The following is a 17,709-nucleotide window of genomic DNA, read 5'->3' as shown; positions in this document are numbered from 1 at the left end:
ATGTGCTTCCAGCACCTCGAGGCTGAATACATCTGAAATGCAATTCGTCGTGTTGCCTCTGGCCTCCTCCCCCTGACCAAAACAGGTCCCTCTTGACCGGCTAACTGTTGATGGCATTCTCACAGTGGTCCAGGCTGCAAATCAATTTACTCCTTTCTTTGACCTCTAAGGCATTTCTTTAGGCCCTCAAAACCCCTGGCCTCCCAACTGGCCTCACTGACCAACTTCCCCTCATCCAGATCCCATTGTTTGCACCTTGACATAATCCTCCTCCTAAACCAATGCTCTGATATTGTCTTTCTACTACGCTACATTCAGTAGCTAAAAGAATGAGACCTAAAATTGGTCAAGATTCCTGTCCACATTCTTCTCAGCAACCCAGTCATACTGAAGCCTCAAAACAATGACAGTCCACCTTCCCACACCATTCTCGCTGCTTCAGGGACTTTTAGTAGTCCTCTATCACTGGAAGAAGAAAATCCCAAACTTAGGACCTTCAGCCATCTGAAGGCTTCCAACCCGACCTCCCATCATTTCCTGACACCTTCCGAATGTCACCTGGACAACCTGAAATGCACCAGGCAACTTAGACACCTCGTGCTCTCTCCCCTTGCAGACGCAGGTCTATTGTCTGGAAGGTCCTCCCAACATCCTTTGAGTCCCATCTCAGATATCTCACTGCTAATGCCACCCGTGACACGTAATCTTGTATTTATGGCCAGGTCTTCTCTGGCCCACTGCGTTGTACGCTCCCTGAGAAAAGGGACTGACTCCTTCTCCATCTTTTGCTCCAGCAGAGTGCCCAGCACATGGCATCCTTGCGATCGACAAGCATCTGGACAAGCCTTGTATGCTGGCACCCGCAGACGGATGAGGCACAGCCCCTGTCCTAACGGGGTGCTCCCTGGAGCAGGCGAGAATGACACACGAACTCATGGCTGTGAAGTAGGAGGAGCAGCGGAGGAATATGCCAAGTGGGGGAAGAGTTCATTCATGGAGGGACGACTGGGAATAGGAAAGCGACGGCTCAGCGGATGCGGCACTTGAATCGGGCACTAAAGGAAGAAAGGCCGGAGGGGGGCAGGAGAAATGCCGGGAGTGCGGTGTAAGTCAACTGTACGTCAAATTTACTGGCGGTGATGACGGTGGTCGAGTGGCCAGGCTGAGGGATGAGCCCAAATGTGTCCAGGTTAGGCGGGTTTTAGTTTGGCGTGAAACAAATAAGCGAGCGTCGACTCCCACATAAGGATGGACTTTACCAGTGGGGAAACTAGCTGGCGTCCCCTTAATTCTTGGGAGTTGACTCTCTCCAGAACATACCCTGTTGACAGGTAAGTGTTTGGGGCCAGCGTTATTCATTACTGACATTCAACAAAGGGGGGGCGGCTGGCGATCAGGGTGGAGGCCAGGCCAGGGCACTGGTCAAAAGTGCCTTCTCCAAATCGCAAGCACGCTACCTGCCGTCCCGGACCGACTCGGGTTTGGGGCCCTTCCGTGCCCCGGACACGCCTCGAACAGCACTGCCACCTGCCGCGGCTGGAGTCACGGCGCCACGGGCCTCCCTGATGCCACGCGGTCCCGGACGCCATCTTTGGCCTTTGACCTTTGGCTTCTTCACTAGAACATGCAGCTTTATTTGACTGAGATAAACAACAAAAAAAGCCAGAAACGTTAAATATGACTGGTTTTTTTAAAGAGACATGTGGCTTCAAAGGCTGTCATGGCCTTTCCTTCCTCTTGTGACAATCCGGGGTCGCGCCTTGCGGGGGGCGGCCAGCGACCAGCGACCAGGCCCCGTCACACGAGGCCCGCGGCCCTCCCCGGGGGCTGCCGCCCCACAGGGACCCCGCAGCTCGTGCCACCACCCCGCACGGGGACGGTGACCCACAAGGTGACCCAAGGTGACCCACAAGGTGACCGTACCCTCATCCTGAGGTGGATCCCGGGAGGCTCGGGCCGGAGGGAGCGTGCTGCGGCCGGGCTGGGGAAGCAGGGTTCTGTCGCGGGGGTCAGCCTCCGGGCACGGCCACCCTTTGCCATGGGCTCGGCGGCACCCCGGCCCCCTGCCCTGCCCGGTGGCCCTGGCCGCGGGGCCTCCACGCCCAGCCTGGCCTGACCTTCGCCCTCCCGCCCGGCCAGGCTCTGGGCCCGCGGCGCCCGCGACTCGCCCGCAAGCTGCAGCGGCTCAGCGCCGCCTTGGGCCCAGGCCGCATCGGGCTCCCTGCGGGGGGGCCTGCTGCTCCCTCGGCCGTCCTCTCTGCCCGCCCCCCCCACCCCCTGTCTCTATGAATAATAAATAAATAAATCTTAAAAAAACAACCAACTCGGGAGAGCTTCTCTGTGCTGCCGGCCAGAGGCGAGGCCCCCGCGTGCTGAGGCCCAGGCCGACGGACGACGACAGCTAGAGAACACATGTGACCTGACTCCCAGAAGTGTTCTTCAAGGCTTCTCCATCCTCACGGGGACCCTCCAGACTGCGAGAGGCCACCTCCAGGCGGCGCACGGGACCCTGGGGTGCTGCTGCGTGGGCCTGGGCCCCGGGGAGCCCCGCCGCCGGCCTGCCCAGCGCCTGTGCCCCAGGGGGCCCTCCCCCGCGCGACTCCTGCCCCAGGTCCCCACCCCACAGCCGCTCGGCTTCTGCACACGGGCCAAGCGCCGGGCGCACGCCCTCCCGTTGCGAGGACCATACTTGCTTTGATATTGTCACTGTCTGCAGGCCCGCGACCAACCCCAAATGCTGTCGTGAGACTAAATATTGATTTGGAGCCACCGAGGACACTGGACCTCGCCCGCTTGACAGCTTAAGTTAGAAACACTAGAGGGGCCCCGGGTGGCGGAGCCGGTTGAGCGTCTGAGCCTCGGTTTCAGCTCAGCTCAGGATCCCGGGCCGTGGCACGAGCCCTGCGTCAGGCTCCCACCTCACTGAGGGGTCTGCTGACATTTCTCTCTCCCTCTCCCTCTGCCCCTCCCTGCTCTCTCTCTCTGTCTCCCTCATGGACAAAGGAATCTTTAAAAAAGAAGAAGAAAGAAATACTAGAACAGAGGGGCACAAAGGCCAAGTGGGGGAGCAAGTTGGAGGGCTCACTGCTCCCCATGCATGTGGCCCCCCATGCATGTGGCCTCCCCCCATGCCCCGTACCGTGGCCTCCCCATCGCCCTGCTTATGCTCTCTGCAGATGTCTGGCCGCGTCCCACGAGAATCTGGGTGGGATTTCCCAGAGTTGTGGCCTCCCGATGACTGCACTGGCTTGTGGAAGACTTTCTTCCTCGCCAAGTTGTCGATGTCTCAGGAAACAACTGATGGCAACGTTTCTCCCAAGAAAGAAGCCATGTAGGGGCAAGGCAGTGAGGATGCATTCCCGATGCCGCTGATGGACAGTCGACCACGGCGCCCCAGTTCGTCCCACATTAGTCTGGTTACAAAGTCTGGGCACTTTTCGGGGGGCTCGACCAACTCCTACCCTGGAGTCCCGGGGATTCTCTGCTTGACAAATCAGTGCATCCCCCTACTTCTAGACATTGCATGCCAAGAAATTCTCATCTTACTTTGAAATACATAGAAAGATCTGGATTAAAGTGGAAAGAATTTGTGGAACTTAAACATTTATTCCTGTATCAAGGCTAAGTCATTTACCCAATTTGTGGGATAATCAAAACGCACTCTGTATCAGAACGGGGAATTGGGGGCACCGGGGAGGCCCAGTGGTTGAGCCTCTGCCTTCGGCTCACGGTGTGACCCCGCGGTCCTGGGATCAAGTGCCGCATTGGGCTCCCTGCAGGGAGCCTGCTTCTCCCTCTGCCTGTGTCTCTGCTTCTCTCCCTCTGCGTCTCTCAGGAATAAATAAATAAAATCTTAAAAAACAAAAACAAAAAAGTGGAATTGTTATTTAGATATGTGAACTTTGCAAATGAACAGGAAGCGTCAAACATGCAATCTGTATGCATGAGCTCAGAGTGATGATAATCCCGAGATGGGTAATATTATGTCAGTTTTTTTTTAAGATTTTATTTATTTATTCATGAAAGATATATATATAGAGATAGAGAGGCAGTTCCGATGCGGAACTCGATCCCAGGACTCCGGGATCACGCCCTGAGCCAAAGGCAGATGCTCAACCACTGAGCCACCCAGGCGTCCCTATTATGTCAGTTTTATAGAATAGATACAACGAAGCTTATTGATGTGAAATCACTCGTGTTAAAGCTGATAAAAGGTCGAGCAGGGTTCCTTGGGTTAGGCTTGTCTGTACCAGGGGCTCCGAAAGGGTCAGATGGAAATGCAGGCAGAGGACTTTTCCCGAAGCTGTGTTTGCATGACTAGCTAGTTGCCTTACTTAGTACATTTATTTGGGTTAGACGGAGGGGAGAGGAGGGCCTGGGGCCCTTAGCCTCCCCATGGCAAGCTGCTTCTTGGGCTGCCGTTGCTCTCTGACTCCCAGATCCTCTCCCTTTCAATTAATATATTTGCAACGTGAGATCCCAGGAAGAAAATATTAAAGACGAATATGTAATTAGTGGATTATTGACCCCTAAAGGTATTAACCCAAAGTTGCCTTCCCTGCCTGTTTTTCTGATTTGTTCTATATCCTGTTCCTCATGCATTTGGGGATCCAACAACATGTTGGTTTTTTTTTTTTTTTTTTTTTTTCAGCCCTTCCAAGGCCCTGCTCTCTCACTTCTAGATCTGTCTTTGTACATGATCTTCCCTATACCGGGATCACTCCCCTGCCTTCTCCTCTCCCTACACCCACCCTTACCCTGGCAAACTGTTAAACCTCAGCTTCGGTGTCCCCCCTCCCTCCCATATCATCCTAGTAGAGCCCTGTCGCAGCTGCCCCCTTTAAGGGCAGCATTCTGGAACACAACCTGCTGCGCTGGACCTTTGCCTTTGCCTGTTGTGCTACTCACCAGCGCCCTCAGACCTGGACTTTCCTGGCCTTTAATGGGAACAAGAGCGGACCTGAGTTTCACGAGGAGCTCCAGGCTCACTGAGAAAATACCCTGTAACCTTTTAAAGCCAACCTGACTTGCAGCAAGCCCCCTCTCCGTGTTAACTGTTACCATCGTCTGCAGTAACCGGGGAGGGACTGTCACCAGGCTGGTCGCCACAGCATCCCAGCACAGATCCCGGGGCCTATGAATATTTGCTGGATAAATGAACCTCCAGTTGCACAAACGTAGCGTCCACCGCCCCTGACCTCAATCACCATCATGTCTTACCTGGATTCTGAAATAGGCGCCTAACCGATGCTCCTAAAAGCGTCTCTTTGCTCTCCTCCAGTCCATCCACCGGGATCTTTCCCAACTTACGTCCGATCACACTGCTTTTCTGGTTTCCCATCTCACCTGGAATAACAGCTGGAGTCCTTGCACAAGCTGGAGTCCCTCACCTCCGGCTGCTCCTCCCTTGATCACTCGGTTCCAGCCACGGTGGCCTCTCGGTGCTCCTTGAACATGCCAGGAATCGCTTTTGCTTGGAGAGTGTACCCTGGCCGTTCCTGCTGCCCACACCGAGTTTTCCAGAGCTAATTGCTAACCAACTCTATCCCCTCCTTTCTGTCTTGCTCTAATGCCACCTTCTCAATAAGTCTGCGTAGATGACCCTATTTAAAATTGCGACCTCATGACAAAAGCAAAGACTAATAAAGAGGGCAGGAGGCCACTTTGGGAGGTGATGGATCTGTTTAAGGCACACAGAGTGGTGACGTACATGCATCTCCAGACTCATCAGGTTGGTATCTAATACGTCCAGCTTTTTGTATATCAATCACACATGGGTCAAGGGGCTTGAAAAATAATTTAAAAACAAAGTTGCGACCCTGTCCATGCTCACCCCTCCTGCTCCCAATCCTTTTCCCTCGCTTTAATCTCTTTTTACCTTGACACCTTTCGACTTCACACTTTCGTTATCTTATTACTATGTTCAGTGTTTATTTTCCGACTTTGTCCTCTAGAATGGCAGCGCCACCAGCACAGGGCCCTTTGTTCATGGACATATTCCCTTAGAAAGGTACCTGGCGCACAGAAGGCACTTAATAAATAGTCTTGGATAAACGGTTTCATAGGCACCCAGATGTGCACTTACCATGTAGTTTCAGTTGTTACCGTGGGTTGGTAGGGTGAGCAGAAGGGCCAACTCCTCTAGGCGAGAAAAGCAAAGACTTCTCCATGTATGTGGTTTCCACCTAATGGCCTAGATGTATTTCATCCCAGCCAATCTTTCTAGCACGGGGGTGCTGCACAAAGGTCTGTGTCTGGGCCATGGGGGGCTGCGCATTTAGGCCTGGCCCCGCGCGTGTAGGCCTGGGCGATGGCCCCCTCGGCTCCCAGATGGGCCTGAGCCGCTCTGCGGAGTAGCGTGTTAATCCAGGTCTCAGCAGCAGCCCATCTTGGGCTCTCTCTCTGCTCCCCATCCTCAAGAGAGCATTTTTCCCTCAGCGTCTGTTTTTTTTCCTCATCGACTGCTAAAAACAAGCCCTATTTTCGTCATGTACGATCATGATGGTCGTTTTGACTGAATATTTCAATTCCATTCCAACTCTTCTGCAGAACATGTGATATTTTTTGTCTTGCTTACGTTTCAGATGAACTATAACAGGAACGTTACCATGCGCAAGTTATAGAGCCATTCGTGCCAACTCAATGTAAGATGTTTCAACAGATAGAAAACCTGGATAAGGGAAGTGCGGACTCGTGGCATGGGAGATGTCCTAATCGTTGGAGATGACGTATATGACCAGAAGGGACAAGTCAGACAGACAGACAATCAGTGGTCTTCTGGGGCTGGGGTGGGAAGGGGGAGTGAATGCACATGGCAGCAAGGTTTCCAGGAGCGAAGAAAATGTTCTAGAATTAGATTGCAGAACTCTGTTAATTTACTAGAAATCATTGAACTCTACAGGCAAATGGGTGAGTTTTACAGCACGTGTTTTCGTTTGTTAGGGGCCCTGTAACAAAACACCACAGACCGGGCGGCTGCAACGACACACACGACACCCACATACCGTCTCGCAGTTTCGGAGCCTGGAAGTCTGAGAGCAAGATGTGGGCAGGGTCGGTCCCTTTTGAGGGCTGTGAGGGAAGGATCTGCTCTCGGCCTCTCTCCATGGCCTCTAAGTGGTCATCTTCTCCCTTCATCTTCACATCATCTTCCCTCCATCCATGCGTGTGTCCAAACGTCCTCTAGTTATTAAGAACAACAGTCATTAGTGGATTAGGGTCTACTCGAATGGCCTCTTTTTAATTTAATTACAACTTGAAAGATCTAATCTCTAAATGCAGGTTCTATTCTGAGATACCAGGGGCTACAACTGTGACACAGGAATTTGGGAGGGGACACAATTCAGGCCACAACACTACAGGCAAAGCTTGGGGATACTGTGGGTTTGGTTCCGGACCACTGCAATGAAGTGACTATCACGATAAAGCACGTCAAATGAATTTTTTAGTTTTCCAGTGCATGTAAAAGTCATGTTTACACTATACTGTAGACTGTCAAGTGTGCAAGAGCATTATGTCTAAAGAAAATCAATGTATCTACCTTAATTTTATTTTATTTATTTTTTCCCTTAATTTTAAAATATTGCTAAAAAATACTAAGCATCATCTGAGCTCCTAGTGAGTTGCAGTCTTTTTACTTGCACAGGGTCTTGCCTCCACGGTGGTGGCTGCTGACTGATGAGGGTGGCGGTTGCTGAAGGTTGAGGTGGATGTGGCAATTTCTTAAAATAAGATCAAAACAAAGTTTGCTGCGTCAATCAACTTTTCCTTCCATGAATGATTTCTCTGTAGCACGTGAGGCCATTTGATGGCATTTTGCTGAAAGAACTTCTTTGGAATTGGAGTCATCCTCTCAAAACTTGCCTCTGCCTTATCAACAGGTTTATTTAATAATCTATATCCTTTGTTGTCATTTCAACCACCTTCAGGGCACCTTTACCAGGAGTAGATTCATTCCCCTTCAAGAGACCGCTTTCTTCGCTCACCCATAAAAAGTGATTCTTCATTTGTTCAATTTTACCACGAGGTTGCAGCAGCTCAATCCCATCTTCAGGCTCCACTTCTTTTTTTTTTAAGGATTTATTTATTTATTTGAGTGGGGGGAGGGGCAGAGGGAGAGGAAGAGAGAGCATTCCAAGCAGACTCCCTACTGAGCATGGAGCCCGACGCTGGGCTGGGCTCGATCTCATGACCCTGAGATCCTGACCTGAGCGGAAATCAAGATATGGACACTCAGCCGATGAGCCACCAAGGCGCCCCCAAGCTCCAGTTCTAATCTTAAGTCCCTTGCTATTTCCACCACATCTACAGCTTCTTCCTCCCACTAACGTCTTAAACTTTCAATTTATAAGAACGTAGTACTGTGAAATGCAATAAACTGAAGCACAATAAAATGAAGTATGCCTGTGGAGTTACCCAGGCACTTCAATAAAACTGTTTTAAAATAACTTGTATTACTTGAGTATTTGCTAGGTCCTAGGTACTAGGCTAAGTACTTTACCTGTATCATCTCATTCGATCTTCTCAATAACAGTATGAGGTATGTTTATACCCATATTAAATTGGGGAAAGAAGCACAGAGAGGTGATATAACTTGCCTGTGGTCACAAAGCCAGTCAGCAATGGAGCCACGACTGAATCCATGTAGCCCGACTCCAGAGCCCACACTTTTATTTTATTTATTTAGATTTTATTTATTCATGAGAGACACAGAGAGACAGAGAGGCAGAGACACAGGCAGAGGGAGAAGCAGGCTCCATGCAGGGAGCCCGATGCGGGACTCGATCCCGGGACTCCAGAATCATGCCCTGGGCTGAAGGCAAGCGCTAAACCACTGAGCCACCCAGGGATCCCAAGAGCCCACACTTTTAATTCCTATGCTAACATCTTCATGTGCCAGGGACTCAGGACCTTTTAAAGCAATCCTCTGATACTGGTTTCATAATCTCAGTTATATGTAAGAAAAAACTGAAGCTCAGAGAAATTAAGCATCCTGCCCAAATCCACACAAGTCAATGACTGGGCTTTCTCTAAAACCCAAGCATTTTCTAAACACATGGTATTTCTAATTATGCATAATGGTGGCTCTCACCCTTTTTGATGGGAGACCTCCAGGACAAGAAAAAGCCTCGCAGCACAATACATGCTCAGTAAATAGTTGTGGGATGAATGAGAACATATTGAAAATGCCTGGTCTGTAGTTTCAAGTCCAGGGTGATGGATAAAGGAAACTGCTCATGGTGGAGACCTGAGAAGCCTCAAACCTGCAATTCTAGAGACTGACTAGTTGGGCCGCAGGTCAGGGGATCAAGTATCTTGCATGCGCGGTTCATGACACAAACTCCAGAAGTTACCTCTTGGCTGAACACTTCCGTATGGGGACGCGGACACCTTCATAGTCTGCTGGTGGGAACACAAACTAGGATGAGCTTTTCATTGGGCAACCTGGGGATGTGTATCAAAAGCCTTAAACACACATACACACACACACACACACACACACACACACGTCCTGATAATTCCTTATCTAAAAATTTATAAGTGTGGGGATCCCTGGGTGGCGCAGCGGTTTGGTGCCTGCCTTTGGCCCAGGGCGCGATCCTGGAGACCCGGGCTCGAGTCCCACATCGGGCTCCCGGTGCATGGAGCCTGCTTCTCCCTCTGCCTGTGTCTCTGCCTCTCTCTCTCTCTCTCTGTGACTATCATAAATTAATTAATTAATTAATTAATTAAAAAAAAATAACCTTTAAAAATTTATAAGTGTTATAAAAAAATTGAAACGATCTAAATAGCCAATAATAAAAGAATAATTATGGCATAGTCAGAATGGAATAACATGCATTCTTTATTGATGATGTTGTTTTATTATTATTCTAGATAAAGTTCGTGTTATACAATATTTAGTGAAAGGAAAGCAAAAAATAAAACCAGTTATATGACAGTTCACAGAAAAAGAAATACAAAGGGCCAGTAAATGTATGAAAAGATACTTATCCTCATTCAGAATGCAAAGAAATGCCAATGGAAATAATGGACTACTTTTCACCTATGAGATCAGCCAAGAGTTGGCCAGGGGGGCAAACAGGCATTCCAACACACAACAGTTGATAGTATAAATTGGTGCAAACTTTTGGGAGAAATTTGGGGAGTATCATTAAAATACAAAAAAGCCATACTTCCCCCTTTAGGACCTAGCAATATTACTTCCAGCAATTTTGCTTTGTCCTATAGGAACACATTGGACGTGTTCATGGACATGTTCATCACAGCACTAACTGTAGTAGCAAAGAACTTGGAAACAAGTTTTCATCAATAGCCAAATGATTAAATAAATGGTGGAAATTTGTACAGTGAAACATAAGCAGCTCTTAAAATAAATGATGTCAACCTCTATGCTCATTTGCAAAGATAATTTACATTTCAGGGTCCAGCCAGGAACCCAAATTTCATGTTAGATAACTCAATAGAAAAAAAAATTTAATATAGTAATTGATTATGAATGTTTAGAGGCAAGCTATTTTAGGTCAGAGGGTGGTGATTCGAGGACACAGGAGGCCCTGCAGGCAAGGCTCAGGCAGCTGGGGGTTGGGGAGGCAGAGTCCAGATGACTTCCTCCAGGGCCACGTCTTCTACTCTCCCCTCTCCTTGAGTATCTACTTCTATCTCTGTGTGTAGACCAATTTTCTATGCTCCATGCACACAGCCACACCAGCTCTAGCTCAAGCACCCACACGGCTGAGGATAATCCCAGGACATAATCTGATTGATCCACGTTGGGTTAAGTATCCACCCAAATCCAATCATCTTTGGCCAGGGGGAGGTGCCACATGATTTACCTCTGTGGACAGAGACTGGAGTTGTCACCAGAGGAGCCTCGGCCGGGGAGGTCCTGGGTAGTGTTGACAACGTGGCAAACTGGGTTGGTACTGATGCCATCAACCAAGGTAGGGGATTCAAGATGGGGAAAGACTGGAACAGAAGACAAGAACTTAGGTTTTGGACACGTTCAATTGAGATGCCCACAAAAGTCTAAACATTTACCTCTACCTTGTGTTGGAGGTAAATGTGCAGTCCGGAGTTCAGCATGGGAATTTGGGCTGGAAATCTAGGCTTAGGACAATTAACATAAAAACAGTATTTGGAGCCATGGGTAGGTAAGAAAAAAAAATGCTGGTTCAGGATAGAACCCTGGAGAATTAAAAAATATATATATTTATAGGATAAACAGAGGGGAAGAGGGAATGCTAAGGGAGATAAGGAGAAATTGGCCAAAAGGATCGGTGAAAAAACAAACAGAAAAAAATCAGTGGAGAGAGGAGTGCAAAGAAGAGAGAAGAGGTTTCAAGGAGAAGAAAGTGATCGGTTCAGTTAGAGAAGATAAACTCTGAAAATGCCCAGTTGGATATGACCCCAAGGTCAGATGATATGGGCGTCCGAGCCAAGGAAGAAACCAAATGCAATAGTCGAGGAGGTGAGGAAATGAAGCCCTTGTGATTTCAGGTTCAGCGGCCACTCACGAAGCAGAGGTGACAAGCCTCCGTGGGGTGGAAGAGAAGGGAGGAGCCCGTGTCCCTGTGCTTCATCCTTCGGTGCGGAGACCGGGCTCAGCTAGTCCGCTGGGGACGTCAAAGGCCTGAGCTGAGGCCTGGGCTCTGAATTCACAGGGCAGGTCCCAGAGTCCCCTCTTGGGGTGGGCGGTTCTCAGCCATTCCTGGAAACAACCCACAGACTGTGGCTCTGCGGCTGCATCGGGCCTCGGCCGGTTTTCAGGGTGGCCTGTGACCTAAGGATGTTTCTTTACATTCTTAATGGTTAAAAAAAAAAAAAAAAAAAGGAAAATATTTTGTGATGTGGAAATAACATGATGTTCAAACCTGTGTCATTCCACACATGTTCATTAGGGCCCAGCGCTCATCCGTGTTAGCGTGACTGCTCCCACGCTGCAGGAGCAGAAGTGAGGAGCGGGGACAGGACGTAGAGCCTCACGAGGCCGAAAATACTGTCCGGCCCTTTTGCAAAACAAATGCAGGCTCCTACCCTACAAGATGAGACAGGGCAGTCCCAGGGCTTTAGGTTGCTCTTAGAGATATAAAAATAGCTTAGTTCTCATCACCAAACTCAATAAAAGCATACTGTGAACTTATCAAATTTCCTGGAGTCTTTTTACCTCTCATTTATTATTTTTAAAGGTTGATTTATTTATTTGAGAGAGAGAGAGAGAGAGAGAGAGCCCACATGAGCTGGGTGGGTAGAGGCAAAGAATCTCAAGACCTGCCACTGAGTGGAGACCGATACGATCCCATGATCGATCCTGAGATCATGACCTGAGCTGAAATCAAGAGTCAGATGCTCAACTGACTGAGCCACCCAGGCGCCCCTTATTTATTTATTTATTTATTTATTTATTTATTTATTTACCTTTATTTTTTTTTAAGTTTATTTTTTTGCAGTAATCTCTACAGCCCACGTAAGGGCTCGAACTCATGACCATGAAGTTGGTAGTCACGTGCTCCACCGACTAACCCAGCCAGGCACCCCTAAGTTTCCTAAAGCCTTAAGTCTGAACAAAGTGGTCATAATTAGACCCACAGGAATTGCACATTTTAGGCCAAACTTCCTTTGGCACTTCTGACTTGTGCTTGTGATATCCGGGGACACAGCCGGGCAGGACCGTGTGCCCGATGCTGGGACAGGCTGCAGTAGGCGAAGGAAGAGCCCAGATCTGCGACCAGCATCATGTCTTGGCATAGCACAGAGTCGGGCAGGTACTGAAAGCGAAGCGACACCGGACACTGAAGTGCCAGTGACTGTTTGCTGACCACCCCAGGCTTTACATACAATTACCAAGGTAAACCAGACTGACAACCCCTCTTCTGCCCGGAGTGAGGAAAAGCCGAAGCCTATCCTGACATATATGTGGAATGCTACAATGTATGGCCTTTGGTGTCTGGTATCTTTTTTTTTTAAGAGTTTACTTATTTAGAGATGGAGAGAGGGACAGGGAGGGCAGGGGGCAGGAGCAGGGGGAGAGGGACAAGCAGACTGTGTGTGCTGAGCACAGAGTTCAACATGGGGCTTGATCCCACAACACTGAGACCATGACCCAAGACGAAATCGAATTGGACGCTCAACTGACTGAGCACCCAGGCGCCCCAGCATCGTTCGCGTAGCATGTCTAGGAGGTCTATTCATGCTGTAATATATTATAGCATTTCATTCACTTTTATTGCTGAATAATCCACTGTGCTGACATACCACCCCTGATTTACCCATTCAATAGCTGGTGGACACTTGGCATGATCCTACTTTTGGCTGCGGTGAATAACGCTGCTACAAATATTCATGTACAAGTTTTTGCTTGGACATATGTTTTCAATTCTCTTAGATATATACCTAGAAGTAGAATTGATGGGTCACATAGTAACTCTATGTTTAACTTTCTTTTAAGTTTATTTATTTAAGCAATCTCTACACCAGCCGCGGGGGCTTGAACTCACGACCCTGAAATCTAAAGCTACACGCCCACCAACTGAGCTAGGCAGGCAACCCCTAGGTGTAATTTTTTATGGAACTCCCAAACTGTTTTCAGTGGCAGCCTTGCTGATTTACATTCTCACCAGCAATGATGAGAGCTTCAGTTTCCCTACACCCTTGTAAACACTTGCTATTGTCTGCCTCTTTCATACCAGTCATTCCAGTGAAGTGGTGGCTCCCTATGGTTCTGATTTGCATTTCCCTAACAACAAATGATGTTGAATATTTTTTTTCTTTTTTTTTTAAAATTTTTTATTTATTTATGATAGTCACACACACAGAGAGAGAGAGAGAGGCAGAGACACAGGCAGAGGGAGAAGCAGGCTCCATGCACCGGAAGCCCGATGTGGGATTCGATCCTGGGTCTCCAGGATCGCGCCCTGGCCAAAGGCAGGCGCTAAACCGCTGCGCCACCCAGGGTTCCCCTGAATATTTCTTTATGTGCTTATTGTCTACTTATAATTCTTCTTTGAGAGAAATGTCTATTCAAATCTTTTGCCCAATTTTTAATTGGTTCTTTTTATTATTGAGTTGTAAGTGTTCTTCTATGTTCTGGATACTAGCAAATGTATGAATTGCAAATATTTTCCCCCATTCTGTGAACTGTCTTTTCATTTTCTTGATAATGTTCTTTGAAATATAAAAGTTTCTAATGATGAAGCCCAATTTAACTATTTTTCTTTGGTTGAACTTTAGGTGTCATATTCCTAAGTATTTTATCTTTTTGATGCTGTTATAAAAAAATTGTTTTCTTAACTTTATCTTCAAATGAACTGAAGTTCATTGCTCATGTATAGAAATATAACTGACTTTTGTATACTGATCCTGCATCCTGCAACCCTGCTAGACCCATTTATTAGCTCTAATAGTTTATGTATGTGTAGGTTTCTTAGGCTTTTTCTAAGTACAAGATCATATTATCTGCAAACAGATATAATTTAATTCCTCCTTTGTGATCTGGATGCCTTTTTTTTTTTCTTGCCTAGTTGCCCTGGCGAGAATCTCCAGCACAATGTTGAATAGATGTGGTCAAAGCAAACATACTTGTCTTGTTCCTGATGTCAGGGGAACATCATAATTATGTATAATGTTCACTATGAGTTTCACAGAAGTACCCTTTATCAGGTTAAGGAAGTTCCCCTTATATTCCTAGTATGCTGAGGATTTCTATTATGAGAGGGTGTTGGATTTTGTCAAAATTTTTTTCTGCATCTATAAATTTGATCATGTAGCTTTTGTCCTTTATCCTTTTAATGTGGTGTATTTATTAAAAGTTTGCTAGGGCTGCCATAACAAATACCATAGGCTGGGTGACTTGAACAACAGAAATCTTTCTCACAATTCCAGAACCTGGAAGTCCAATCGCAAAGTGTCAGCAGGGTTGGTTTCTTCTGGGGCCTCTCTCTCTGACTTGTAGACAGGTGGCCATCTTCTCCCTGTGTCTTCATATGGTCTTCCCAGTATTTTTATAAGGAACCAGTCATATTGAATTAAGACCCACCCTATGACCTCTTTTTAACTTAATTATCCTATTTAGGCCCTATCTCCAATAGTCATATTCTGAAGTACTGGGAGTTAGGACTTCAACATAAGAATTTTGAGGAGACACCATTCAACCTATAACAGCCTGTAACACAGATTGGTTTTCACATGTTGAGCCAACCTTGTATTCCTGGTATAAAGCCCACTTTATCATGAGATCACTTAATCCTTTCTTTATGTTGCTGGATTCGGTTTGTGAGTATTTTGCTGAAAATTTTTACAAACAGCTTGACAGAATCATTATTCTTTATTCTTACCATTCAGAGTGCCTTGACATATGCTATTTTGTTTTCCCTTAACCAGAATTCTATGAGGTGGGCAGTATATTCATATTCACTAAAACAAACTTGAGGCTCAGGAAAGTGAAATGATTTCCCCCAATTATACATTTGCAATAGTAGATAGTATAGATTGGAATGAAAACTACAGATGGGAAGAACATGAGGGCGATGAAAGAAAGCACGATTTGGTAGGAACAAAGAAAAACTTTGCCTGGCTGGAGATGAACAGGGTCAATTTGAATGGCATCAGTGATCTCAGTGATGTAAGAACTGAGGTCATCTGCTGATGTGCACAATAAGAGTAAACAGACTTGTGGTTTCAATTCATGCATGTAATTAAACCAAGTAGGGATGACAATTCTCATTAATTTTGAGATCATGATTTGACCAGATTAGCTGGAAGGAGAATAAACCAAAGTTTTGATGATAGGGATTTTGAGTATCAGTAATAGTACATCCTTCCTTCATTCTTATAAAGTTAGTTTCCAAGGTGACTGCCAATTCATACAATTTTGTCTAAGCCTTGATGGAGCTGTACTCTGATGCTCTAGTACGATGATTGCTGAGTTAGAAAATGCTGAATTCAAATTCTACCTGGCCCCAACAGGTTGTGTGACTTTGAAAGTCATTTAATTTCTGCAAGACCGTATTCTCTCATCAAATGGGGGAACTGAATTAGATGTTCTCTAAACTCCCAGTTTTATGACTCTTATTTAGTGAATAAGGGGAGCAGTGATTCAGTTCACTGGAAATTTTCAAACAGCAATGATGAATTCACTAAGGGTAGACTAAGGAATTACTGAAGAGCAGTGAAGCCTAGTAGAGGACAGAGAACAGTTAAGCCAGGCTGGGTAGCCAGCAAAAGTAGGAAAGTAAACAGGCTGGGGTGGGGAGGAGAGGCTACCCGGAATTAAGAATATCATGGGGCATATTACACAAAGTAATTTAAAAATAGCTACAAATAATTAAGAATAACTACAAATAATTAAAAAGTCAGACCAGAGAGTCCAGGCTGGGACAGAAGACAGATAAAACCCCTACTTTTAATCACCTATTTTTATATCACGATCATGATGTTATTTATCCCAGTTCACTAGTTGATGCACAGAGGACAAGGATCTTACCTGAGTCTCTCCAGTAGTTTCTGAAGTCTTGGTCCTTCAGCTTCTCGAATCATTCAGAAGTCATGTTTCATTTCTCTGAACTGCCACGTGACACTTCATAATGATCTGGCTCACAGGAGGCAATGTTCCGTTAATCAAGACATCTGTTTTTTCCTTTTCATTTAAACTATTTTGTTATTCCCTTTCACTTAAAGGAAATACATACTTCTTAATGCAAAAATTCGAACATACACATATACAATGTAGATAGCAACAGTCCCTATAATTCCTCTTCCTATTGTTACCATTGGTAAAAACTCCTCCAAGCGATTTTTCTCTCCATACTCTAACATATTATTTACAAAAAATAAAATTAGGAAGTTTTGCAAACTGCCTTTTATCTCCCTAACACATATAATCCAGGTATCTTTTCATGTCAGATAATAGAGAACTGCTTTCTTTTTTGCTTTATTCATTTTTAAAATTTAAGTAATCTCTACAACCCAACATGGGGCTCAAGATCATAATCCCAAGATCAAGAGTCGCATGCTGACTGAGCCAGCCAGGCATCCCTAGGTCTGCTTTATTCATTTTGACAACCACAGAGGAATCCATTGTATCACTATAGCATAATTTATGCAGATCTTATTGATGCCATTTACCTTCTTTACAATTTTTTTTGATATTGCAAACATGCTACAGTGACGATCCTTGTATGTATCTTGCATATTTGGATAAATGTTCCTAAGCAATATATTTATTCTTAAAAGTCTAATCACTTACTTCAATAAAATTAAACAAATGTAAATTTTAGGAATAAAATTTCTGACTCAGATTATTTTAGTAGTTAATGCCAAATTGTCCTCCCAAAATGTTGAACCAATTCATGATCTCATCAGTGTATGAGTAAGCTGTTTCCCCACTCTCTTGCTAGCACTGGGCAGTCTTATTTTTTTGTTTTTTGAAAACCTTTCCTATCTGAGATAGATGTAGAATTGTCAGATAATAGTAAGTAAAAATATAGGACGTCTAGTAAAATTTGAATTTCAGATACACAAAAAATAAATATTACCCATCTCCATCTACCAGATGGCCTATGTTTCTGGTCTATCCTTTTGTATCATTAGCGGTATCTTTATCAATACTTATCTGAAACATTTATGTTATCCTAAATGGATGAGAAATAGCTGCTATTTAAATTTGCATATTCTTAAGGTTTGGGAGAGAATCTTAAGCAGGCTATACCTTCA

At 46.0% G+C, this 17,709-nt stretch overlaps 1 protein-coding gene across 5 annotated transcripts in view; it reads right to left on the bottom strand.

The window, feature by feature from the left end:
* Positions 1-17,709, bottom strand: part of YEATS4 (YEATS domain containing 4) — a 76,252-nt gene that overhangs the window by 37,604 nt on the left and 20,939 nt on the right. The window contains exons 9-12 of one of the 5 annotated variants that reach the window (XR_005365398.1): positions 16,481-16,585; positions 10,836-10,968; positions 9,354-9,402; positions 6,086-7,182 (exon numbers count right to left, since the gene is read on the bottom strand). The gene's annotated coding sequence lies outside the window, so the exon portion shown is untranslated. The remainder of the gene's footprint in view (positions 1-6,085; positions 7,183-9,353; positions 9,403-10,835; positions 10,969-16,480; positions 16,586-17,709) is intronic. The other 4 variants (XR_005365402.1, XR_005365400.1, XR_005365401.1 and 1 more) reach the window with 4 other exon arrangements.

This window comes from Canis lupus, chromosome 10 (genome assembly GCF_011100685.1).
Source record: "Canis lupus familiaris isolate Mischka breed German Shepherd chromosome 10, alternate assembly UU_Cfam_GSD_1.0, whole genome shotgun sequence".
Taxonomy (NCBI): domain Eukaryota; kingdom Metazoa; phylum Chordata; class Mammalia; order Carnivora; family Canidae; genus Canis; species Canis lupus.
The sequence above is the reverse complement of the archived record's forward strand: the minus strand, read 5'-3'. Positions and strand labels throughout refer to the sequence as shown.